Here is a 26,929-nt window from a genome sequence, read left to right on the forward strand (position 1 = left end):
CCCTTCATTTTGTAAGCAGAGAAACTTTGGAAAGAAAAACAAACGTGTGTAGTAGCGCAGCTTATAAGGCAATCTCTAGAGCCTACTCTGTTGTTGGTTAGTTTTGTGACCTTGGGCAAGTTGCATAACCCCTCTTTGCTTCAACTTTTGCATCTATCGTGCATGTAAAACTACTGTCTGCCTTGTTGGCTGTTATGCAATGTTTGCAAAGTGATTAACCTAAGGCTGATTTGTAGTAAATACTCAAGGAATGTTAGTACATGTCTGGCTGCTTACTTAGCACTGCCCATCCCCTTTCCTAAAAGCACATTAATTTTATTTGGGTGTCCAACCTTCCTCTATGCAACCCATGGAGAGGAGGCTAATTTACCTCAGGTTTAAGGGAGGTCCTGATTATTTGAACCCAGTAATCCTCAAACTTTTGTGTCATAAGAATGACCTGGAAGGCTTGTTAAAAAAACACAGATTGGGGCGCCTGGGTGGCTTAGTCGGTTGGGCGTCCGACTTTCACTTAGGTCATGATCTCACGGTTCGTGGGTTTGGGCCCCGCGTCAGGCTCTGTGCTGACTGCCAGCTCAGAGCCTGGAGCCCGTTTCAGTCTGAGACTCTCTCTCTCTCTGACCCTCCCCTGTTCACGCTGTCTCTCTCTCTCCTAGAAATAAATAAAACATAAAAAAAACAAAAAAAAACAAAAAAACTCAGATTGCTCGGATGCACCCCTACAGTTTCTGATTCAGTAGGTCTGGGGTGGAGCTGAGAATTTTTTATTTCTAACAAGTCCCCAAGTGATGCTGACGTTGCTGGTCCATTCAGCATTTACTGTACGACAGGCAATGTACTAACTTCTTTGTATATATCATACTATTTAAACTTCAGAATAACCTGGTGAAGCAAGTATTGTTCTATTCATTTTGAAGATGATGAAACTGAGGCCAAGAGAGTTTAGCTAACTTGCCCAATGTCAGACAGCTATTGGTAGAGCTGGAGCTGAGGTTGGGATGTTCTGGATCCTAATCCAAAGGCCAAGCCGTAATTCCTCCATCATACTCTCAATGGCAGGAATTTTTCTTTTCCAGTGAATGTCATCCAGACCACCCCTAGTAGAGTGTTAAGGTACTTGGGAAGCTGGATTAATACTAGAGGTGGCTAACTGAACATGGAGTTGAGAAAAGAGAGGGAAAGACTTTGATGGAGTATGAACTCATAAAGATTCCTAAGGTGAGATCCAATGAACTATTCCTTTTCCAGAAAAACGGGGTAGCTCTCAGCTTCTTTTTCCTTCCTGCACAGGAGAACAGAACATCTACCAAGGTCCAGCTCTCTGGTCCCCCCATCTCTAAGCCTCAGCTCACATAGTCACCCTTCCATTTTGCCCACCTGAGTTCACCTTCATTTTACTTTAGTTGACCTTAGCCCTTCTCAGATCGTCTTAGTCACGCCTTTACAGATGATTCTTTAAAAAAAATGTTAATGTTATTTTCTTTTATATTTGAGAGAGAGAGAGAGAAAGAGAGAAAGCATGGGAGGGGCAGAGGAATGGAGACAGAATATGAAGCAGGCTCCAGCTCCAGGCTCCAGGTTCTGAGCTGTCAGGCACAGAGCCTGACTCAGGGCTCAGACTCATGAGCAGTGAGATCATGACCTGAGCAGAAGTCGGATGCTTAATCGACTGAGCCACCCAGGCGCCCCACATGTCCACATATGATTCTTTACTTACCTTCTTCAGAGGCTTATTCTCACCCATTTCAAACATACAAATAAGTACAGAAAATAATTTGTCAAGGCACTTATGTACTATCACCCAAATTTATGAACCATAGGTTCACATTTTTATATTTTTACCTCATACTGTGAAAGCAAATAGCAGAACCCCCCCCCCTCCCCAAATCCTGATGTGAGTTGGGTATCATTCCCACACTTCCTTTTTAATTTTTACTAACAGGAAGTATTTTTCGTGTGTGTTTAAAAATTTATGTAAATATACATATACAAATCTGTATATTCTGTGCAAATTATTTTGGAATTTTCTTTTTTCCATCAGCATTCTATCAAGATTTAGTTTATTGTAATGGCTTGAAGTGTTCCATTTTATGAATACGCCACACATTTTGTAGTCCGTTCTGATGAACACTTTGTTCTGTTTGTTTCTTTTGACACAGTAGAGTGGACATTGTGTGTACTCTCCTTGCGGGCCTGTACCAAGGTTTCTCTCAGGTAGAGAACCGAGGATGGACCTGCCATGTCAAAGAGTGAGCATCACTTCAAATTTACCAGGTACTGTGTCTTCCTGTGAGTGCACCTAGGTATTTCCATTTCCAGCATACTTGCCAATGGTTTATATTAATAGATATACCATCTAAAATGATTTTATTTATATTGTGAAAAAAATAATACTATTTTCCCACTAATTTAAAAAGTTTTTTGTAACATTTATTTATTTTTGAAAGACAAAGAGACAGAGCACTCATGGGGGAGGGGCAGAGAGAGAGAGGGAGACAGAATCTGAAGCCGGTTCCAGGCTCTGAGCTGTCAGCACAGAGCCTGATGGCGGGACTTTGTATCCATGAACCATGAGATCATGACCTGAGTCGAAGTCGGACACTTAATTGACTGAGCCACCCAGGCACCCCTCCCACTAATTTTTAAGGCCTCTTTTGTTACACACTAAGTTCCAATGCAGAAAGCCAGGTCTGTTTCCAGACTTTCTATCTTGTGGATAATTGTCCACAGTCTCACTGTGCCCTATGGAACAGCTATATTAAAAACTAATATCTTCTAAGGTGTTTCCTCAAAATTGTCATTGTTATTCTTTGCTCTTTGTTGTTCCACGGGAATTTTAGCATTGGTTTGGTGAAGTCTACAAAAAACCTTCTAGGAAGATTTGACTGGAATGCATTGACTTCATAGATTAATTTGGAGAGAATTGCTATCTTTAAAAAATGGAATCTTTCTTACCCATGAACATGCTGCATTTTTCTTTCTTTTTTTTTTTTTTTAGGTTTTAAAAATTTACACCCTTCAGGGGCGCCTGGGTGGCTCAGTCAGTTAAGCGTCTGACTTCAGCTCAGGTCATGATTTCAGGGTTCGTGGGTTTGAGCCCCATGTCGGGCTCTGTGCGGACAGCTAGCTCAGAGCCTGGAGTCCATCTTTGGATTCTCTCTCTCTCTCTCTCTGACCCTCCCCTGTTCATGCTGTCTCTCTCTCTCACACACACAAAAATAAATAAAGCATTAAAAGATTTACACTCTTCAATAAAATTTTATACTGTTTCCATAATATTAATGAATGTCTTTTGTCAACTATGTTCTTATATACCTACCTTATATTTTTGGTTGCTACCGTGACTGATAAGATTTTTAAATTATATTTTTTAATTGGATGTTGTTGGTATATATAGAGATGTTATTGATTTTTGTACATTATTTTGTATCCACCAAGCTCTTATTGCCTTTAATGGTTTTCTTTATATAATCTCATAGATTTTTCCATGCAGACAATCATATCATCTGTGAATAATGACCATTTTGATTGTTCTTGTACAATCTTTACATCTTTTTTCCCTCCTGGTCTTTTTGCTTTAGCCAGGACATCCAGGAAAAGTCTGAATACAATGCTAAAGGGCATCCTTATTTTTTAAAATGGAATTCTCTAAACATTTCACTATTAAGCACGATAGTTTTTGAAGTTTCTTGATAGACATTCTTTATCAGGTAAAGAAAGTTCCCCTACAGTTTTGAGTGCTAAGAGTTTTTACTTGAGTAGATATTAAATTTTATGTGTTCTTATTCTATATCTTTTGAGATTATGGGTTTTCTCCCATTATGTGTTAGGGTTGTATATTACTTTTATTAATTTTCTAACATTAAATTATCCTTGCATTTCTGAAGTAAGACTTACTGGGTCATGGGATATTTATTTTTAAATACTTCCCTGCATTTCGTTGCTAATAAATTATTTAACACTTTTACATTTATGTTTGTGAGTGAGCTTGGCCTGTAATTTTCTCTTTTTGCACTATTGTTCTCCATTTTGAGCACTAAAGTTACATTAGCCTCCTAAAATGAGTTGGGGAGTTCTTTTTCTGTTTTTTTTTTTTCTTTTTTGATGTCATGATTTTATTTTATTTTTTTCTTTTTAAAATTTATTTATTTATTTAAATTTAAATTCAACTTAGTTAACATATAGTGTAACAATAATTTCAGGAATCGAATTTCAGGAATAGAATGGAGTCATCACTTTTACATATAACACCCAGTGCTCCTCCATAATGCCCCTCACTCCTTTAGCTCTTCCCTCCCTCCGACACCCCACCAGCAACCCTCAGTTTGTTCTCTGTATTTAAGAGTCTCTTATGGTTTGTTTCCCTCTGTTTTTATATATTTTTTACATCTTTTCCCAAATGTTTGTCTGTTTTGTATCTTAAATTGCACATGTGAGTGAAAACGTGATATTTCTCTTTGACTTATTTCGCTTAGCATAATACATTCTAGTTCATCCACGTTGTTGCAGATGGCAAGATTTCATTCTTTTTGACCACTGAGTGATATTCCATTAAAAAAATTTTTTTTTAATGTTTATTTATTTTTGAGAGAGAGACAGAGTGTGAGTGGAGGAGGGACAGAGGGAGAAGGAATCACAGAATTGGAAGCAGCCTCCAGCTCTGAGCTGTCAGCACAGAGTCTGACGTGGGGCTTGAACCCACAAACCGTGAGATCGTGAGCTGAGCTGAAGTCAGATGCTTAACCGACTGAGCTACTCAGGCGCTCCTTTTTCATTGTGTATATGGTATATATATGTATATGGTATATATATACCATATCTTCTTTATCCATTCATTAGTTGATGGACATTTGGGCTCTTTTCATACGTTGGCCATTGTCAATAGTGCCTCTGTAAACATTGGGATGCATGTGTCCCTTCAAATCAGCATTTCTGTATCCTTTGGATAAATACCTAGTAGTGCAATTGCTGGGTCATAGGATAGTTCTATTTTTAATTTTTTGAAGAACCTACATAGAGTTTTCCAGAGTGGCCGCACCATTTTGTATTCCCACCAGCAGTGCAAAAGGGTTCCTTTTTCTGTGCATCCTTGCCAACACCTGTTGTTGCCTAAGTTGTTAATTTTAGCCTTTCTGACAGGTATGAGGTGGTATCTCATTGTGGTTTTGATTTGTATTTCCCTGATGATGGGTGATGTTGAACATTTTTTTCATGTGTCTGTTAGCCATCTGGATGTCTTCTTTGGAGAAGTGTCTATTCCTGTCTTTTGCCAATTTCTTCACTGGGTTGTTTGTTTTTGGGTGTTGAGTTTGATAAGTTTTTATAGATTTTAGATACTATCCCTTTATCTGATATGTCATTTGCAAGTATCTATTCTCATTCCATTAGTTGCCTTTTAGTTTTGCTGATTGTTTCCTTTGCTGTGCAGAAGCTTTTTATATTGATGAGGTTTCAAATAGTCCCATTTTTGCTTTTGTTTCCCTTGTGTCTGGAGACATGTCAAGTAAGAAGTTTCTGTGGCTAAGGTCAAAGAGGTTGCTGCATGTTTTCTGCTCTAGGATTTTGACCTGTCTTAATGGTTAAGATCTTTCATCCATTTTGAATTTATTTTTGTGTATGTTGTAAGAAAGTTGTTCAACTTTATTCTTCTGCATGTTGCTGTCCAGTTTTCTCAACACCATTTGCTGAAGAGACTGTCTTTTTTTCATTGGATATTCTTTCCTGCTTTGTCGAAGATTAGTTGGCCATACATTTGTGGGTCCATTTCTGGGTTTTCTATTCTGTTCCATTGATCTATTTGTCTGTTTTTGTGCCAGTACAAAACTGTCTTGATGATTATAGCTTTGTAATACAGCTGGAAGTCGAGAATTGTGATGCCTCCAGTTCTGATTTTCTTTTTCTGGACTACTTTGTCTATTCAGGGTCTTTTTTGGTTCCATAAAAATTTTAAGATTGTTTGTTCTAGCTCTGTGAAGAATACTAGTGTTAATTTGATAGGGATTGCATTGAATATGTGGATTGCTTTGGGTAGTATTGACATTTTAACAATGTTCTTCCAATCCATGAGCATAGATTGTTTCTCCATTACTTTTTTGTGTCTTCAATTTCTTTCATGAGCTTTCTATAGTTTTCAGTGTATAGATTTTTTCACCTCCTTAGTTAGCTTTATTCCTAGGTATTTTATGTTTTTAGTACAATTGTAAAGGGGATCAAGTCCTTGATTTCTCTTTCTGCTGCTTCATTATTGATGTATAGAAATGCAACTGATTTCTGTACATTGATTTTATATCGTGCAACTTTGCTGAATTCATCATGTATCAGTTCTAGCAGTTCTTTTGGTGGAGTCTTTTGAATTTCCCACATAGAGTATTGTGTCGTCTATGAAGAGTGAAAGTTTGACTTCCTCCTTGCTAATTTGAATGCCTTTTATTTCTTTGTATTGTCTCATTGCTGAGGCTAGGACTTCCAACACTATGTTGAATAACAGTGGTGAGAGTGGGTATCTTTGTCATGTTCCTGACCTTAGGGGGAAAGCTTTCAGTTCTTCCCCATTAAGGATGATTAGCTATGGGTCTTTCATATATGGCCTTTATGATGATGGGATATGATCCTTCCATCCCTACTTTCTTGAGGGTTTTTACTAAGAAAGGATGCTGTATTTTGTCAGATACTTTTTCAGCATCTGTTGAGAGGATCATGTAGTTCTTATCCCTTCTTTTATTAATGTGATATGTCACTTGGATTGATTTGTGGATATTGAACCAGCCCTGCATCCCAGGAATAAATCCCACTTGACCATGGTGAATAATTCTTCTAACGTATAGTTGGATCTGGTTTGCTAGTATCTTGTTGAGAATTTTTGCATCCATGTTCATCAGGGAAATTGGTCTATAGTTTTGCTTTTTAGTGGGGTCTTTGTAATCAAGGTAATGTTGACCTCATAGAATGAGTTTGAAAGTTTTCCTTCCATTTCTATTTTTTGGAACAGCTTCAAGAGAATATGTGTTAACTTTTCTTTAAAATTTGCCCAATTTGTTGGCATATAATTGCTCATAATATTCTCTTCCTATTGTTTGCATTTCTGTTGTCTTGCTTGGGATCTCTCCTCTTTCATTCATGATTTTATTTATTTGGGTCCTTTCCTTTTTCTTTTTTGATCAGTTTGGCTAGGGGTTTATCAATTTTGTTAATTCTTTCAAAGAACCAGCTCCTGATTTCATTGATCTGTTCTACTATTTTTTTTTGATTTTCAAATCATTGATTTCTGTTCTAATCTTTATTATTTTCCTTCTTCTGCTGGTTTTGGGCTTTATTTGCTGTTTCTTTTCCAGCTTTTTTAGGTATAAGGTTCAGTTGTATATCTGAGACCCTTCTTCCTTCTTTAGTAAGGCCTGGATTGCTATATACTCCCCTCTTATAACCACCTTTGCTGTATCCCAGAAGTTTTCAGTGTCGTGTTTTCATTTTCATTGGCTTCCATGTTGGGGAGTTCTCTTTATGTATGTTTGGTAATATTTATATAAATTAGGAAATACTTGTTCCTCGCAGGTTTGGCATCTACTTGTGCAGTTATTGTGGCCATTTTTTGAAGGCAGGGTAGATAATACGTTTTTAGTTATTGATTCAACTTCTTTAGTAATCATAAGTCTGTTTAGGTTTTCTATATTTTTTATGAGAGTTTGATAATTAATTTTTTTAAAAAAATGTATGCCTTTTTTTAGGTTTCAAATTTGTTGGCATCAAGTTGTTCAAGCATTCTCTTAAGACACTTTACATTTCTAATGTATCTGTAATTTTATATCTTTTTTAAAAAGTCTAATATGACCGATTTATGCTTTAGTTCTTTTTATTATTTGGTCTTACTAGAGGACTGACTTCATTTTGATCTTTGCGGAGACTCAGGCATTGGTCCTGTTGACCCTCTTTATTTTGTTCTTTGTTTCTATGTGGTGAATTTCTGCTCTTTTTGTTTTCATTTCTTTTTTTCTATTCCTTAACTGGATTTCTATTTTCAATTTCTAATTTTTTGAATTAGATACTGAAACCATAGCCTTTTGATTTCTCTTCTTATCTTACATATGCATTTCAGGCAACAATTACCTCTTAGTACTGATATTGAGTTGCATACATCAATTTTGATATGTATACCTTTATTGTCAATCAGTTCTGAATAGTGATAGTGTCCTTTATGATTTACTTATGGTCCTATAAATGATGTACAATATATTTAAAATTTTTCTAACATTCACGGTTTTGAGCTTTATTTTTAAACTACTATTTCTTAATATTATAGTACTTTGGTCTCAAAATGTGGTTTCCATGGTGCAGAATATTTTGATTTTATTGAATCCTGCTTTGTGAGCAAGTATCCAGCCAATGTTTGGTAAATTATAAATGTGTTCTTGAAAATGAAATGTATTCTTTAAATTTTGGTGTAGGATATAAGGTGTAGTTCACTTGGTGAAGTTTACTAATTGTGCTGGTACTAATTAGGCTTATTTTCTTACTGCTTTTCATATAGCAGTTATAGTAAGATATTAAAATCTTTCCCTAATGATTATGGAGTTGTTCATTTTTCCTTGTGAGTTTCTAAAAATATATTTTATCTATCTATGTATCTATCTATGCATCTATCTATCTTTCTATCTATCTAGTAATCTCTATACCCAACCCGGGGCTCAAACTCATGACCCCAAGATCAAGAGTCACATACTCTTCTGACTGAGTCAGCCCGGTGCCCCTCTTTATATATTTCAAAGTTATGGTATTAAGTATATACATGTAAAAGATGATAATATTTTTCTGAAAACATTCATTTTATTACTACATAGTAATATTTTTAGTCAAATATAAATTTAGTCATATTTAGTCAAATATATTTCATCAAGTATATTTCTCCCTTAAATATATCAGTGTGGAGCCTGCTTGGAATTCTCTCTCTCTCTGCTCCTTCCTCCTTTTCTCTCTCAAAGTAAATAAATAAACAGAAAAAAAAAACCCACACTCACATAAGATGAGTGAATATTTTTGGCATTATTTTATACATTCTTGATGCTTCCCTAGTTCCTTTTGCTTCTTTACTTTCAGTTTTTCATTTCTTCATTTAGTTTTTTTCTTTCTGAAGAACATTCTTTAGTACCTTTTACAAGGAGGGCCTGTGAATGGTAAATTCTTTCAATCTCAGTCTTTGTTAATCTGAAACATCTTTTTAAAAATTTTTTAAATGTTTTTTATTTATTTCTGAGAGAGAAAGAGACTGTGTGAGTAGGGAAGGGTCAGAGAGAGAGGGAGACACAGAATCCCTGAGTCTTATTAACTGAGTCTAATTAACTGAGTCTTGGACCTCCATGGAGAAGTCGCAGTTGGTTATTTCTAAGTTGCCATGATGATAGCTTTAAATCTCTCAGGAAATCTTATGCAATCCTTTCTTGTACCTGGAGAGTATGGAGCTGATTTCCCAGAGAATTTTGCTGCCCTATTTATGTGAATAAAGATAATAAGTATACATGAGGTAGACAAGCCAATTAGCTACTTGTAATTTAAGCTTTCCCAGGATGTCCATGAACTTATAAGAGAAAAAAAAATCTAGAATACAGTGAATGGAAATGAAATATATTGAAGTTTGGTCTGTAGAGCAAATGTGAAATAGAAGGAAAATGGAGTTACTGGAATAATTCAGGTCAAATCCATATTGGAGGGAGACTGAACAAAGAAAGGAAAAAATGGCGAAGACAGCATAGGGAAACAAAGCATATGAAAAACTGGAGCCACCTGGAAAGAGATTAATCTTTCCTTCTATAGGCTTAAGTCAAGAACTGTCAGTCATCTTGGTAATACTGGGTTGGGTGCCTAACATTCCTGGGAAAAAGACCAGGAGAACTTTCAGGAAAAAACTTAGCTTATCCAACAATTCAGATATGGTGAAGTGAAGTAAGTCAATGTTCCAGAAAGTTCTTCCAGATCAAGTTGTCTGTGGAAGACCTAACCACAATGGTGCTGTGTAAACCCAAACTTTAACCCTTAAAATTTCTGACCCTAAAAAAAACTGGGGAAAATGCAGCAAACAGCCCAGGGTACAATTCACCTACAAGAAAGGGCAGAAAAGAACAGTGACAAATAACTCACTGAATGATAATTTAGCATTTATTTATTTATTTTATTTATTTATTAAAAAAAATTTTAATGTTTATTTTTGGGGGAGAGAGAGACAGACAGACAGACAGAGCATGAGTGGGGGAAAAGCTGAGAGAGAGGGAGACACAGAATCTGAAGCAGGCTCCGGGCTCTGAGCTGTCAGCACAGAGCCTGATGCGGGACTTGAACTTATGAACTTCGTAGTTCATGACCTGAGCTGAAGTCAGAGGCTTGACTGACTGAGCCACCCAGATGCCCCGATAATTTAGCATTTACAGAATACCCTACCTTACTTACTATTAGCAATAGCTAGAAAATAATTTGCATCTGTATGCTAAAGTTAGTAGGTGTTAATAAACTGATAGTGCTCATATAAATAATATAACGATACTCCAGACTAATGAAAGTTGCATTGTGAGTTTAGACACTTTGGTTTGTATTGAACATAAGCAATTAAAAAACTTTGAACTCTCCAATCCCCCTAAAAAGTATATGAAAAACTGTTTTTTACTTTTAAAAGATGAAGAATGGTGAAACACATTAAGGCCGCATGGAAAGGGTATAGATCAGGAAGACTTATCCTGGTTTGGAGAGTCATGTCTCCGAATTACTAATGAATTTAGAAGGATGATTCCAGAGCTTGATTTTGCCTGCAGAGAACAACCCAGAGTTCAGATTAAAGAGCAAGAGAGAATGAAATGCCTCAAGGTAGAGACTGGGTGTGTTTTCCTGTCCAAACTCCTGTTCGTTCCAAGGCAAGCAGAGAAATGGAATCATGGACAGTTTGGTCTTATTTTCTATATTGAGGATCAATCATCATGAAGTGTATGATGTATGCAGACATGGGTCCAGAAGTGGCCTATTCACTAGTTCCATAGTCCGTCAGATGATAGGTTCTTACTAAAAGGAGGAACTATTTGTCCTCAGGAACAGTGGCCAAGGGTAGAGAGAGAAGGAAAATATTCCCTTGAATTTGGAGAAGACCCAAAGTCCCCTGGTCACTGAGTGTGAAGCAGCAATATGGCAAGGTCGCTTGCTACTGATTTCCTTTCAAGCCTTAGGGTCAGTGTAAAAGGCCCTGGAGGCTGGTCTGAACAGAGTCACAGACTGGGCTTCACAATCTATGCCTTTCAGGTTTGGATGATCCGTTTGTTAAGGTGATTGGGATCTAGAGTGAACAGGTTCACCTTTGAGGCCCCATACACTGTCCCATGAAGAGGGGAAAGCCTCTGGGGAAGTGTATCAGTCAGAATTTTTCAAGAAGCAGAACATATAGGAGAAACGGAACAAATAGGAATTAAGGAATTTAAGGAATTAGCTCAGGCAGTTGTGGGAGCTGGAAAGTCTAAATTCTGTAGGGCAGCCCAGCAGGCCGGAAATTCTGGCAGGAGGTGATGATGCAGTTTGAGTCTGAAGGTAGAGTTGGGCAGAATTCCTTCCTCTTTATGGGACCTCAGTCTTTTCTCTGAAGGTCTTCACCTGATTGGATAAGGACCACCGACATTATAGAGGTTGGATCCGCTTTACTCAAGGTCTACTGACTTAAATGTTAATCCAAATAATACCTTCGTAGCAACATCTAGACTTATGTTTGAGCAAAAACCTGGGTGCCATGGCCTAGTCAGGCTGGCACATAAAATTAACCATCACAGGAAGAGAGGAAGAATGCTCTGTCACATTACTCCTTTTCTTTCTCTCTTCAACCAAGCAAGTTCTGAACCCTCAGAGGTGATGATTGTGGATCAGAGCTGCCCTGTTGGGTGTTAGTGTTCAGGACTGGGCACTGGCGGCTGCAGCAAAGGTGTAAGACTAGATACTATAACAGCACAATGGGGAGCCCCCTTCCCTATAGTATGGAACCCAGGATGAAAGGGAGAGGGTCTCCTATACATACTCCTACCATTAAGAAGGGTTGAAACCAGAGCTGAGCAGAGTTAGTTTCAGAAATAAACTTGGTGGGATCCTCTGAGGTCAGGATGTGGGCTTTGATTTTCACAGTGGTGGGCCTGGCCCGGCTTGTGGCAGGCTGGAGGATTTTCATAAGGCTTCTTTAAAGTGCTGTAATTAAAAGTTTTGGAAATATCCATGGGCACAATGTATTAATGCCACTCCAGTACCTTAGACTTCTCACTCAGCTGATATACTGAAACAGGATTCTGAGCCACAACAATGGGATCAACCGATTTTGTTGTTAAGTAGCTTCTAAGAGCATTTTGAAGTCTCAGAAATGCCACCAAGGAAAAGCTCTTCAAATCCCCTTCTCTTCTTCCCAGCTCCCCCTCGCTGTTGGCCACAGATAGATTAACATTTGTTACACCTCCATTGTAAGCAGTCAAGCAGGCAATAGGCATTTTATCTTTGGTATTTGATTGAAGGTAGAAGGCATTTTTCATTTATATTTTTGCCTGAAGGGAAAGGGGAAGCAGATAAAAGGAAGAAAAGGCATTGCTATGATGTACTTCTCCTGTATATGAAAGTTGTAATCTAATGTCGTACTCCATTTCTTTTCAATTCAGTGAATATTCCTTCATTATCTGACAAAACACTCAGGGCTGGGATGCAGTTACCTGATATGTAGGGGAATATCACAATGTTAATAAAGTTGTGTCAAACGTCCTCTAAAACGCTTATAATTTTGTTCTCATGCTTTATTTTTACCTTCAGTAGAATAATTGGGATTTATGTGTTTGCTATTTTAGAACCCACTTTGAGAAATAACTTGGGTTATAAGCAGACAATTAGGAAGAATTGCAATTAATTTATTCCGGTTAAAAATGTAAATGAAAATCTTTATTATTCTAATACTAAGGGCAATCAATTACAAATGCATTATGCTGAAGGATGATATTAAAATAAATAGAAGTTTGTTCACAAGTAACAACCTCTCCTAGAAAACTCATGTATACCAAGTACAAATGAATATTAGATATATTACAATGTGGTAATAATACCTTATATTTATTTAGCCTTAGATTTTAGAAGTACACTCATGTGCGTTGCTCATTTAAGGTATTTTTTCCAGTTGAATGATCTTGCAACCTCTGCATTTTCATAGATGGAGAGAACCTTCTTATGTACCCTGAGGATTAAATTTCAGATCATGGAAATGAGATGGAAGATGAAAATCAAAGAACTGACTACCAATTTTTTTATTAAAGTATTTTTCTTCCTCAGACAACTTAATGGAGGAAATCAGGAAAAAATATTTTCCTTGAAGAATTACTGTATTTCCATTTTTTGACATTAACCGGTGGCCGTGGGAGGAGTTGAGAGGACATTAATCAGATTTGCCTGAGGCACAGTGATTTGGAGGAGGCGGTAGTATAAAGGGAAACCTATAAGAACATGTAGATTTCCAAGGAACTTTGCCAGTCTATGCCGAGTAAGGTTTCTAAGACAAAATGGAAGAGGAATTTCTAAAGATAAAGGAAGATTGTCATAGGTGCTGGGAATGACCAGAAAACTGGTAACCAAATGACTGTATTCTCTGCCTCTCCCATTCACCTTAGAGTTAAAATAAGAATTTGTAAGAATTATTCAAGGAAGACACACACACACAAACATAAAAATAATTTTTATTATTATAAAAAGCAATCAGTATTTATTATGGAAAAATTAGAAAATACAATTTAACCAAAAGAAAGTAAAAAATTCCTAAACCAACAACTCAGAAATAATTTAATTTTCTTTATATCTGTGTATCATATATGGAATCAGTGAGAACAAATAAATTTTTAAAAGCTATTGGTAGAGTTTCTTTTAGGGAGATAATTATCTTTGTTTAAGAAAATTCCATGTTGGATTTGCCAGGTTTGAAAGAGAACACCCAAGGATTGGGCTTTGTGGAGAACATTAATGTGCGTACCAATATCCTGTTTTTTCCTTCTGAATCCCGTGGCAGTTAGGAAGACCACAAGAGTAATTCGGATGTGTGTGTGTGTGTGTGTGTGTGTGTGTGTGATATGTGTGCCATTTATATAGAAAATAGGGAGTGAGGTCTCCATGTGTTTCCTTTTCAGTGATATTGTTGGAGCCAATATGTGTATCTCTTCTTAATTCTCTGTTCAGTGACTTAATGTTGGTAGCTAGAAATTGGCCATGATGGGAATATTTTTTGATGATGTTCAGACATTATAATGTTCATCATGATGGTCATCAAAATGTGATGATGTTTACCTATACCTTGTGCACATCCTTATTTATTCCTTAAACTTAACTTTCTGGAAGTAAAAATTAGGATAAAAAGATATGAAAAAATTTAAGGTTTGGGTATGTTTTATTAATCTGCTCACTGGGAAGTTTAGGCCATTTTATTTGTTTAACGGCAAAGACTTACTGTGGATATATCTAGTTGATGAAAAATCAATATTTTTAGTGTTTGTGTTTTATGATTTGGCAAGCTTATTGAAAGTTAGTTCTATGTGGATTCAGCATATAGAACAGAGAGATTTAATTATTAAAAATAGTTTGGGGGCTCACAGAGGTAGATTTCTAGGTATAGTGTACCCACAATTACCTTTTCAAAATTAATATCCTCTTATACCTATGTTGTCTTCCCCTTTCATACAGTGACTTTATGTACTTAGGATCAGAATTTAGTGAGGATTAAGAGAGGCGAAGGAAGAGAGAGTGGAAGGAGGAAAAAAGTATAAAATGTGTTTGTGTTCACATGCTGAAACCATTTGGACTCAAAGAATAGTTTCTGAATTCTATTACTCAGTTTTAAAACATATTCTTGTTTCCCTTGACCCTAGTAATGGTTCCTAGTAATTGGGGGCTAGGGTAAGTCCAGACTCATTGCAATGGAAAAGAACACAGGAATATCCAAAATTTGTATTCTGGGTGTATGTAAAGGATAAGTTAGCCTGGTTCCCAACACTCTCCAAAATTTCCTCCCTTGTTTCCCCCTTCAGTACCAGTCTTTGCCCCTACTCACTGCACACTCTATTCTCCAGCTCTTCGGAGCTGTCCACAGTCCCCCAGTACATGGTTTTTCTAAGTCTTGACCTCTGCAGTATGCTTTTCCCTCTGCCCAGACACTTCTTCCCCTCTCTTTCCACTGCTTGTGCATACAGTTTCAGCTTAGATGTCACTTCCACCAAAACCCTGGTCCTCCTCTGAACAAGTTAGGAGCTTCTCTCATGTGCTTCCATCATGCTTGGTATTAGCACACAGTCTTATGATTTCTGGTTTCCTTATATGTTTTCCTTGCACAGGACTGGGAACTGCCCCAGCATGAAGACTGTACTTGGTTTATTCTAATCAAATATAATTAGAAAACATTTATGAGGGCCTGCTTTGTGGCTGTAACTTTGCTAAGTGCCCTGGAAGATACACAGATGAATACCTCTGAGGAATTTACAATCAGTGATTCTGATGATAATTCAGTCTCCTGAACAATTGAGCAGTTGGAGGACAGGAAGTGGCAAACATTTGTTATTTTTGTAGATTGAGAAACTAAATAAAAGACACTGAAGTATCAAAAGTTATAAAGTTGCAGGTAAAGAAGAATCTGACTACTTAAAAATATAATTATATACTTCCAAGACTGCTAACATACAGATAATTGTGGGGTTTGTCCTTGTGAAGCTATCTCCCACTTCTAAATGATCATAAAATTACAATTTTACTTTCCCAGCAAAATCTGTTATCAGTTCCTGTTTCATGTTAGTTTTCTGTGCATGCAAAATTCAATAGAAGCTGTCTTAACTGTTTTCCTCATTATTAAACAGTTTTCTAAAATCCATAATTCAGCGAGACAGTAAGTAGTTACATTTATTTCTATACAATTCAGCTCTGCAAAGCCGACTGTGAATTCAGTGGGGCATTCTTGCACTAGCCAGTTTTTGTTATCAGCTACACAACATGAAGGAAGATTGTATTTTCCAGCTAATGGAAGAAACTGAATGAGAATAATGACCTTAAGTATTTTTAAACATTGGCTTGAATTGCAGCCCTGAGATCTAAAGGTAAAGAACAGGGCAAGTTATGGAACAGATACATCAGTTACCTATTTGGTACAAAAAGATCTTGTTTTCCTATTGCATTAAATGAAATTACCCATTTTATTTGTTCTGAATCTAAACATTCAAATTTTAAAGAAAGTTCTTTTCCTTATCAGACTTCTATTCTTCCATCTCCTCATCTCTCAAACTTCAAATACAAGAAGGAAATAAGCTTGAACTTTAATTGCAACATTTTCAAAAATATATCATTAGGAAGCTCTTTTTGTTTCAAGAGAAATGTTAGGATAAAAAGTGACTTTCTGTGTCACAAGGGGGTCTTCCAGTTGCAGTATCTTCAGTGCGACTCCTCCAAAGATATTTAGTCTGAAATGTACGATTGTGATCTGAAGCAGAGATGAAACAAATCACAAATGCAATTTCATTTTCTATGCTGTTGTTACGTGTTTTTTGTTTTTTTTGACATTCTTCTAATGTTAGCCTGTAAATGATTTTTGCTTGCACAAGGCAGTGAAAAACATCTTACAGGTGATTTTATTTCAAGAATCTTTACCCCCTCTGAGACTTTTTGATTCAGAGTGCCTTTCATTTGGCAATATGGATAGACTGTACCAATTGGAAAAGCCCAAACAAAGAGCAAATCCCTCCTAGCAAAATCTACTTTTTTCCTCTTTCATGGTTTGGAGCAAGTTGATACAGGTCGAATCCCATTAAAGTGAACAGAGATTTGAGCTGTGATGATATCTGTCAAAGCAGAATTTGACATCCCTTTCTAATTAACCAATCTGATATCAATGGAATTATTCTCTTTTGACTCAACTGATAGGAAATTAGTTTCAAAAGCTTTTCAGCATGTTGGGTGTTTTTTCCTGGGCTAACTCCACTCTTCAGAAGTTTTCCTTTAATTGCCTTCAAAAATTTCATTTTCAAATTACATGGCAAATTCAGATACCACCTACATGAGAACCATGAGAATTGCTCCAAGAAACAGCATCCAGTTAAGCTCATTTTCTACGTTTCTGCTTGGTATGAACTGAGAAACTGATAATATGGAAGAAATGACCATTAAAACTTGACTTTTTAAGACAGCCTCATCACTATTCACATTTACTTTAGGAGACATGAGGGGTTATAATGTTTCTGTACTTTAAGATCTCAAATTTAATTTTGAGAGGTGGCTAGAGGTAGTGGAGTTGCTGGGTTCACATTCTAGTCCCAACATGAGATGTGCTTATTTGCACCATGTAATTGAACTCTCTGAGCCTTTGTTTCTTCATCAGCAAGATGGGTATAATAATACCCACATCACAGAGTTGTCAGAAGATTAACTTTGATTGTATATGGAAAGTATCCAACCCTGTAGTTGGCATCGGGTAAGTGATCAGTCAATGCTAGATCCCTTCTCCACCCAGTCTTTTCCTTGCTGGTTGAGCTGGAACCCTGGATGTTTTCTAAACTATAGGATGAGGATACTGAGATGTGGATGGTTAAAGTCTTCCCTGTCCCCAAATACCTGCCTGTCCTATTCTCTGAATTTCTTGATTTTAGAAATTAATTTTTGAGAAGAGAGTTAAGGTCTTGTATATGGTAGTCCTCTACTCAGATACACAGAAATGTTAAACCGTTAGCTGCCTTACATAAGTGAAAACATTTGCCATATGTCCTGGTTTATTCAGCACAGTCTCGCTTGTCCTGGTCTGATTATTAATAGCACCCCGTTTTCACTCACAAAAGTGTCTTGATTTGCTGATAAATTATGTGACCATCCATGTTTCATGATGAAATGTCCTCCCCCCACACACATTCACTGCTATATTTGCAGTGTTTAGCATAGAGCCTGGTACTATATCTGTTTCTTTTTTTTTTTTTTAATTTTTATTTATTTCTAGGAGAGAGGGAAAGACAGCGTGAGCAGGGGAGGGTCAGAGAGAGAGGGAGTCACAGACTCTGAAACAGGCTCCAGGCTCCGAGCCGGCAGCCAGCACAGAGCCCGACGCGGGGCTCGAACCCACGAACTGCGAGATCATGACCTAAGCGAAAGTCGGACGCTCAACCGACTAAGCCACCCAGGCGCCCCTCTATATCTGTTTCTTAATACATATTGTGATATTCCTGATTATAAAAGTAGGACATATTGGAAAATTTGGAAACTTCTGAAAAGTGGATGAAGAAAACTACAACATGACTGTTAATTAATTGTTAATATTGTGATTGTTACTATCACAAGGTAGTTTGCTTTATCATATAATTAATTGTTTCTTGGAAAACAGTGGGCTGTATCTCAGGATATTTGTGACAAGGAGGGATTAGCATATTAAAAGTGTCTGTTGCAGTATCTGCTTACTCAGAGCCCCTTCTAAACAAGCAGGCCTAGACTGCCATGTTTTGTATTGTGGGACTCTGCCCTACTGGCTGGAGTGGGTTGTATAAAAGGGGTGTGTTTTGATCCAAGAATAGTCAAACCAGAGGCTGGCCAACCCGTGCCCTGGTACAAAAGGATGAGCATGGCTAATCATATTCCCTCTTTTGAAGTTGAACTAGAAAATACTGTTAACAGGGAGATCTGAAGAAGAAGGAATCTATAAAGAGAAGCCATGAGGTAAGGTAGGGTCATGAAGGGTTCTAACAGGCTGAGGTTATGAAGAAGCAAAAGCTATGAGGATGCAGAATCTTTGAGATAGAGGAAAGCTTTGCAGAGTGGAGGGAAAGAAAAAACCAGTTGGTATAGACAGGAGAATGGAGCAAGCCCCTGTGAGGGACAGGGCACCATCAGAGACAGACTGTGAAGGCTCTACAAGAAGCAGAGAGACAGAGACAAGCTGGTCCCTAACCTGTCTTGGTTCTCAGAAGCTTCTCTGGGTATCTTTATGATAATTCATTCTCTCTTAGGGACACCTGAGCGAGTCTTTGTTCTTTGCAATCCAAAGAATCTGTCTGGGACGACTGGCTCATTACAACGGTGGGGTGTATGTTGAGTGTCAAAGGCTACACAGGATCAAGGCTTTTGGTTATATTATAAGGATGCAGGGGATCTCAGAGAACTCAACTGAGGGAATGATTCATACTGCTTGGGAACTGGAAGACTGTCAGACAGCTACTCTCCCCACTTCCCTTTTTTTCTTCTGGGATCACACGGGCTCTCACTTTTGTTACTCCCTGCATATCTTAGTTTGTCTTTCCATACCTGCTTCCTTCAAAGACTCATCATTTCTGCTCCCCCATAACTCTGGCTTACGTATGACTTTGGGTCATTGTGGCATTGACTCTGGTCCCAATTCTCTATGACTTTAGAGATCTAGTGCCCAACACTATTTGACTAGCTGCAATCAGTAAGTATCTTTTATTTTAATTCAAGAGAGAGAGAGAGAGAGAGAGAGAAAATCAGATGGCTGCTGGTGATTTTGCTGTATTTGAGTCAGATGTTCCTCTGATTCCATGAACTATGGGCAAAGGTGGGTGAGGCCTACATGAGCCGTTGCTCTCTCAAATTGGGTTGTGGACATTGATTTTCTGATTAGCAGAGAAGAAGAAGGGCAACATACAAGCTATATACATCTTGGTTCTGCCCTGCCATTTAACCTGACTTTTATTCCTAGTGGAAAACCCACTGTGGGACTGCTCTGCAAATTTCAGACCCTCGCTGTCACAACTCCCAGTTTCTAGGGAGACTTCCTCATTTCTACTATTGCCTTGGCTCATCTCCTTTCTGATGCTTTTCCTGTCTGTTCTTGAAGCTGCCAGTTTACCTTCTTCCCCCAGTTTTGCCCCTGGGTCACCCCTTGAACCCACGCCTCTGATAGGCAATCTGAGCTCTCCCCCAAAACTGGCTATGCTGTAAATGCTCACTCTGCAAGGGTGAAGAGAAGGCTGTACTCTATATAGGCTAAAATGAAGAAATAGTTGAAAAAATTACACAATCTTGAATACTGACAGATTCAGCACTACTTGCCTGAGGGCGCCAATCGTGTAAATTCTTCCCCCAGCAAGATGACAATCTCTTAGCAACTCTAAGCTTCTCTGGTTTCAGTTTAACAGCAACAGGGCAGCAGACCACAGGGGAACTCATTTCATCCCATAGAATGTGTTCACCAAAGCCATCTCAGCTTAGCTGTCTGTCTGAATCAGCATACCCTGATGAAGGACGATTTGGCCTTCTTTCCAAAATGTCTCAGTGGGAGTGACAAGAGAAATGTGAGGACGTGCAGCCTTGGGGAATTGTCCACATGGCCAGCTGAGGCTCTGTGCTACACTCTGTCCACAGAGGCCAATGTCATTTGTTGCAACTGCTCCTTCTAGGTCCAGTGTCTTGTTCATTCCTTCTCAGGGAGGGAGAACTTCATGTTCATCACCTCTGTGATGCCTTTGCCTTTGCATTCTGTGTAGTTTTTATCTGACACCACAAATTCTGTGGCTGTCACCCCCTCAAGACTATGTGGCCGAAACAGATTATATCTGACAAGTTGAAAGCTCCATGGAGCCATTTCCATGAAGGAGGAAAAAAATTTAAACCAAATTTGAAGGCTTATCTTTCTCATAGTGGATGCAAGTTCTATTTTATTTAGAAAACAGAAGGAAAGAATTTGACTTGGAAGAGAGAGAACGATGTGGAGTATGTGTATGCATCTTTTTTTGGTGGCTTTGTCCCAGGTGGCTACACATTTGGTTTTTAGAACAAATTGCTGACTTTCATACTTACCCATTCCTCAAGTAGTACTAGAAAATAATTAGCAACAACAGGAATTCTATGACTTTTTTTCTGCAGTCAGATCTTCTCAGTGGATGGGCTACTTTCTGAAGCTGTGTAACTCTTTCAGGCAACTGAGGGACCATTTAGTAAATTAGTCCTTGGAATGGTATACACAGAAGTTGTTGGCTAGGGTGAAATGTACCAAAATTGCTCCCTGTGGGCCTGAAAGAGCTAATGAATGCTTAAAGGATTCTTAGAAAATTTTCTAAATGAAAAACAAAAAAGGCACCCCAAGTATCAATTCTACAGTATGTATTATGTAGAGGTAATAGGCAGGCAGGGTTCTCGGACTCACAAGGGGCCTTCTGACCCTGGGGCCATCCAGCAGCAATGGTGATCCCAATGAGGGGACTCTGAGAAGTGTTTTCTCCTACAGAGTCCAGCGAGGAATAATTGGAATCACTTATGTCATCGGCTAAAGGGAGACCTGGTTTGCAAAAGCTGAGTTGGAGTCTTCATGGGGTGGAGTAGATACCAGTAGAAGGGTTGCCTTTTTAAGAAGATAATCTCTATAAACCATTCTTTGGAGAACAAAGGGAGAGATGTTAATTTCTAGGTGAGAGCAAAGGTAATTAGCAAGCTATGACAGTGATTTTTTTGAAGATGACTCTCTGTTTATTATAGAAATTAAGTATCTGTTATTAGTATTAGATAAACTAGACAAGACAATGCTAGATACTTACTCAATATCCCCTATCTCCTTTTTAAAAATATGGAATCCTGATTTTACTAGAGACGCATCATGCTTAGCTAAAATATGCTAGATTTTCCAACCTGCCCAGAAGATGGGAAGGATATATGACTGAATTCTAGCCAGTGGGTATAAGGAGAGGTTATTAGGTGGGTGTTCTGGTAGAGTTACATTAACAAAAAAAGGGCAATGACTCATCTGGTATCCTCTCTTTATTTCTTGTCTCTTTCTTTCTTCCTATCTGGAATGAGAAAATGCTGGCTGGAGTTCCAGTAGCCACTTTGTGAATATGAGGCAACCTTGAGGAAGGAAGCCTCAGACCAAAGATGGCAGAATAGAGAAGGTCTGTGATGAGGTCGTGAAGCCACCATACCACACCTAATTTGTTTAAGCCTTGTTTTTCAGATCTCTGCTACTCACAGTTGGACACGTTTTCTAACTGATACAATATGCAAGGCTGGAATCCTACATCTTCTACTCTTAAATAGAAGTTATTCTGTTCACACAACAGGAACATCAATGGGGAATAAGATTCTAAAACCCAGCCAGCCCATCCATATGGATGGGCACCATATGGTCTTCCCTTGATGCCAAGGCCAGTCTAACTAACAGAAACAGGAAAGAATGGCAAGTGTAAAGTCAATAATGACATCCAGAATGCCTGAAATGGAGACAAACTGAATAACCTTGAGATACTATAGAGGTATTGATTCTGAGGTATTAAAAAGAAAAATGCTTCATAGTGCATACCAACAATATTTTATGGAATCTTTAGTGCAACTACCTCACCTTTTTTATATTGGTCAGCTACTCTTGTTATTGCTATCTGCATTATTCATGAAATCTACTGTATAGTAGATTGCTTTGGTCAAATTATGTCCATTTTAATCCTTGTTTTTTAAAATTTTTAAAAAATGTTTTTATTTGTTTTTGAGAGAGAGAGACAGTGTGAGCAGGGGAGGGTCAGAGAGAGAGGAAGACACAGAATCCGAAGCAGGCTCCGGGCTCTGAGCTAGCTGTCAGCACAGAGCCTGACGCAGGGCTTGAACCCACGAACTGTGAGATCATGACCTGAGCAGAAGTCTGACGCCTAACCGACTGAGTCGCCCAGGTGCCCCTTTTAATATCATTGTTGTTGTTGTTTTTTTATTTTAATGTTTTCATTTTAATCCTTAATATATGTTGGTTTTACATGGACTTATTCAGAGATGTGTGAGAGCCGAATACATTGTTTCTTCATTTACTACCTCCCAAAATATTATCAACCTCCTTCCTCAAAGTGTACCCCTGGTCACTTGCTCTCATATTCTGCTCCCAGAAGACTCCACAATGCATAGTAATGGCCTTCATTTATTGGATATACAAGACATCACACTCTGTGAACTAGGCATTGCTAACCTCATTTCACAGATGAGAGAATTAGGGTTCAAAAAAACTTCTGCAACTTACTGAAGATTACACAGGTGCTAATAAATGATAGAGCTACGATAAAAATCTAGTCTGTGTAACCAAAATGCATTATTTTAACCACTCTTTATTCATTCAACAGATAATTTGTTGAGCACTCACTATGTGTTCCTATTATTCCAGGCTTTGGGGACAAAAAAAGGGAAGAAAAATTGCAAAAATTTTCTGCCATTTCTGAAGAGTTCTCTCTCTCTGTCTCTCTCTCTTTAAAATGCTAGTGAGGGAATTAAAACAATAAACATGATAAGTAAGAAAGTGATGTAGCAGGTAAGAGAGAACAGGCACACAGTAGGGGCAAGTGGGGGACAAGATTCAGTATTCAGTATGGTAGTTAGGGAAGGCTTACCTGACAAGGTGGCACTTGAACAAAAACTTGAAAGACGTGATGTGAGCCATGTGGATAGCTGCTGAGAGGAGAGCATTCATGGTGCAAGGGCTCTGGGGTGGAGCATGACTGGCATGTCTGAGAAACAGTGAGGAAGCTGGAGTGGAGTGAAGGGAGAGGGGAATGGTAATTACAAATGAAGTCTGAGAAGGAATGGAAGGTCAGATCATATAAAGTCTTACAGACCACTGTGAAGATTTTGGGTTTTAGTTTGAGGGAAATAGGGGGCCATTTGTGTTGACAAGTGATGTGACTGACGTATGTTTCAAAGGATAACTCTGGCTGCCATGTTGAGAACAGACTGGACAGAGGTACAGATGCAGGGAGTCCAGTTAGGAGTCTTCTGCACTATGTTCTCCTGCTTTATAGGTGATTGGAGAATACTGTTAGAAGAGAGATTTCTTCTGCCCTTTTCCTCATTCTAATCCTTTTTTATTAAAAAGAGGGAGTTAACAGGAATGTGAAGGTAGTAGCAGAAAGTGGCCTCAGCACTGGCAAGTGGCTTGGGGGTGGAATTTCAGCTTTCTTCCTCTCATGGAGAATATGTAGGCAGAGACAGGCAGTATTGGGATGGTCATCTTCAGAAGTCCTATCAGGGAAATTTCCTGGGACCAAAGTTCTGACCATTTATTTTTCTTTAAAATTGTATCAATTAATTTCACTAATTTGACAAGTATTTGTGCAGCCATTGTATGGCTTAACTTAGTGGGGGAAACAAACAATATGCAAATTATATAATGTGTTAGATTGTGACAGGAGTTACAGAAAAATGTAGGTTAAGGTGAGTGGGAATTCCAGGGGCAGGGTGGTGGACAGATTGCAGTATTAATAGGGTGGTCAGGGTAGGCCTCACTTAGAAGGTATTTTCATTTGGTGGGGGCCAAGAGCCTTTCATAATTTCAGAATGTCATTAACTAGAGACATGTCATCACTTTGTCTTTTATACCATACCTCTCACTGGTAAAGAAGATAAGTCAACTGACATCAGTTGCTTCTCTCCAAATTAGCTAGGAGAGCTGCTGATGCTCCACTCTTACGTTCTTTACTATCAGCATCTCAATCCTATCAACCCCTTTGTCCTTTGTGGGGAAAGCCTTCTTACAAAATGTGAGCAATTTCATTCGAACCAGATTGGTTTTCTGGGAAAACCACTGCGTCTTGTCATTTATCTATATTTTTTCAGTGTCATTGAAAGGACTTCTGAGATTGGGTCCACACTGGTTCGGTCTGTACTATAGGAGGGTGAAATATGATACAGACAATGAAAACATCTACTGACCAATCTGTCCTCTTCTCTTTTTGCTCTATTTATAAATTCCTGAAAGTGAAACAATTGTCCCATTGGCAAATAGTTCTTTGAATTTGGTCTTAAGATGATAGAGAGGGGTGCCTGGGTGGCTCAGTCAGTTAAGCATCCTACTCTTGATTTTAGCTCAGGTCATGATCTCACAGTTGTGGGATCAAGCCCTGTGTCTGCCTACACGCTGGGCATGGAGCTTGCTTAGTATTCTCTCTCAAAAAAACAAAACAAAAAAGATGATAGAGAAAGAGGAAGTCTGTAGTGTCATGGTTGAATCAGCTGTACAATGGTCATTACTGATTAATTAGTCGTTTTGGTCCAAAGGGACCATATTGCATAATTTCGAACAGATACTGTGACTAAAGCACTAAGTACAGATAATATTTACAATAATAATCTAATGTAAACATCTGGAAGAGTCTGAGAACTTAAAAAAATTTTTTAATGTTTTATTTATTACCGAGAGAGAGAGAGAGAGAGCGAGCTAGGGAGGGTCAGAGAGAGGGAGACACAGAATCTGAAGCAGGCTCCAGGCTCTGAGCTGGCCGTCAGCACAGAGCCCAACACAGGGCTCCAACCCATGAACCGTGAGATCATGACCTGAGCCGAAGTCGGACGCCCAACTGACTGAGCCACTCAGGCACCCCTGACTGAGAACTTTTTTGAAGTGTATTCCATAGAACACCAGTCCCACTGGTCCTTGGGAAAAAAATAAAAAAAGTATTCAGTGAAAAGAAGTTTGGGAAGTGGTACACGCTATTGTCCTCTTTGGGAGATTTTTTTTTTTTAATATTTTTATTTATTTCTAGGAGAGAGAGAGAGAGACAGCGTGAGCAGAGGAGGGTCAGAGAGAGAGGGAGTCACAGACTGAAACGGGCTCCAGGCTCTGAGCTGGCAGTCAGCACAGAGCCCGACACGGGGCTCGAACCCACGAACCGCGAGATCATGACCTAAGTGAAAGTCGGACGCTTAACCGACTAAGCCACCCAGGTGCCCCCTCTTTGGGAGATTCTTGATGCACTTTGGTTTTTTTCATAACTTTGAGAACTTTTTAGTAAATAAACCTATTTTATTTTGTTTAACTCCATGTTTTCCAAACTTATTTGATTAGGGAATCTATTTGTCACAAAACCATCAACTGAATCCTAGAGAGCTACCAATCTACAGGATGTACCCTGGGAAAAGCTGATGTGGCTGACGTTAAATCTCTTCCAAGAATGAACAGAATTGCTTATTAACAGGATTCGATGTTTATTGAATGAATGAGCTTCAGGGTAAACTACACATTTGAACTTGTTTTTAATTTCTGATCTTCATTGTGATTATAGTGCTAAAAGTTTCTCTATATTCTTCTGAATCTGAACCTTAGGAAGCCCTCTTAGGCACGTGTGAATTTAATTTTGGGTTTGGCATAAAGTCATAAAAGAGATGGGGTCTCAGTCATCACCAAATTTACGAAGCTACTTATGGCAAAGCATTATTGACATTTAAACAAACCAGAGGTATGGCTTCCTCTAGCTTCTAATTTGTGATCTTGCTCTAATAATCGAATCACAAAACCGCTGTGGTAAAATTTACTTCCCTGAATAAAAATAAAAACAATCAGTCTCAAACACTGACAATTTGGGTTTTTAAATAATATTGTCCACAACACTAAAACATTTTTAAGATTGTAAATGAGTACTCTTAGCTCTCTAAAACTTCTCAAGATTTTTGAAGTATAAATCATAAGGGCACCTGAGGAGGCAATTGATTTTGGCCGTGTAAATTGTCAAAATTAGTTAAACTTCACTTTTTTTAGCCTCAGCCTCTTAACCATATTCTCCATTCCTAATGCAAAATGAAATTGAAATGTAAGCTTCTTTCACTGAAATGCTCTCAGGAGACTTCTCTGAAAAATTTCTTTTCATAAATGATTATAACGTCTTTTAAAGTTCTCTGTTAAAATAAATAAATAAAGTTCTTTATCACACTGGGCACTTTATTCCTCTCATTCCTTGTTGAAAATACAAAAATTAATTTTTGTAATCTTGAACCCAAATTTGTTTTTCAGGTAAGAATAACGTTTTCATTCTTTGTAATACTGTCTAGTAGTTCAAGTCAATAAATTTAGCTTATATGGAATTTTTTTTTCTTAAATGAGAGTCACTTTTTCCTCTTCAATGAATAGACATGACTGATATGGCCTTGGAAAACAAATTGTATATTGAAGTGATTCTTTCCTCATTTTTATGAAAAATAT

At 38.1% G+C, this 26,929-nt stretch overlaps 1 long non-coding RNA gene across 1 annotated transcript in view; it reads left to right on the forward strand.

Moving 5' to 3' along the window:
* Nucleotides 1–25,916, forward strand: part of LOC144238482 (uncharacterized) — a 176,813-nt gene extending 150,897 nt beyond the window's left edge. The window contains exons 3-4 of the long non-coding RNA XR_013337139.1: nucleotides 2,160–2,274; nucleotides 25,799–25,916. This is a non-coding gene — a long non-coding RNA (uncharacterized LOC144238482). The remainder of the gene's footprint in view (nucleotides 1–2,159; nucleotides 2,275–25,798) is intronic.
* Nucleotides 25,917–26,929: the final 1,013 nt, after the last annotated feature.

Source organism: Crocuta crocuta, unplaced genomic scaffold, assembly GCF_008692635.1.
Source record: "Crocuta crocuta isolate KB4526 unplaced genomic scaffold, BGI_CrCroc_1.0 scaffold216, whole genome shotgun sequence".
NCBI classification, from domain to species: domain Eukaryota; kingdom Metazoa; phylum Chordata; class Mammalia; order Carnivora; family Hyaenidae; genus Crocuta; species Crocuta crocuta.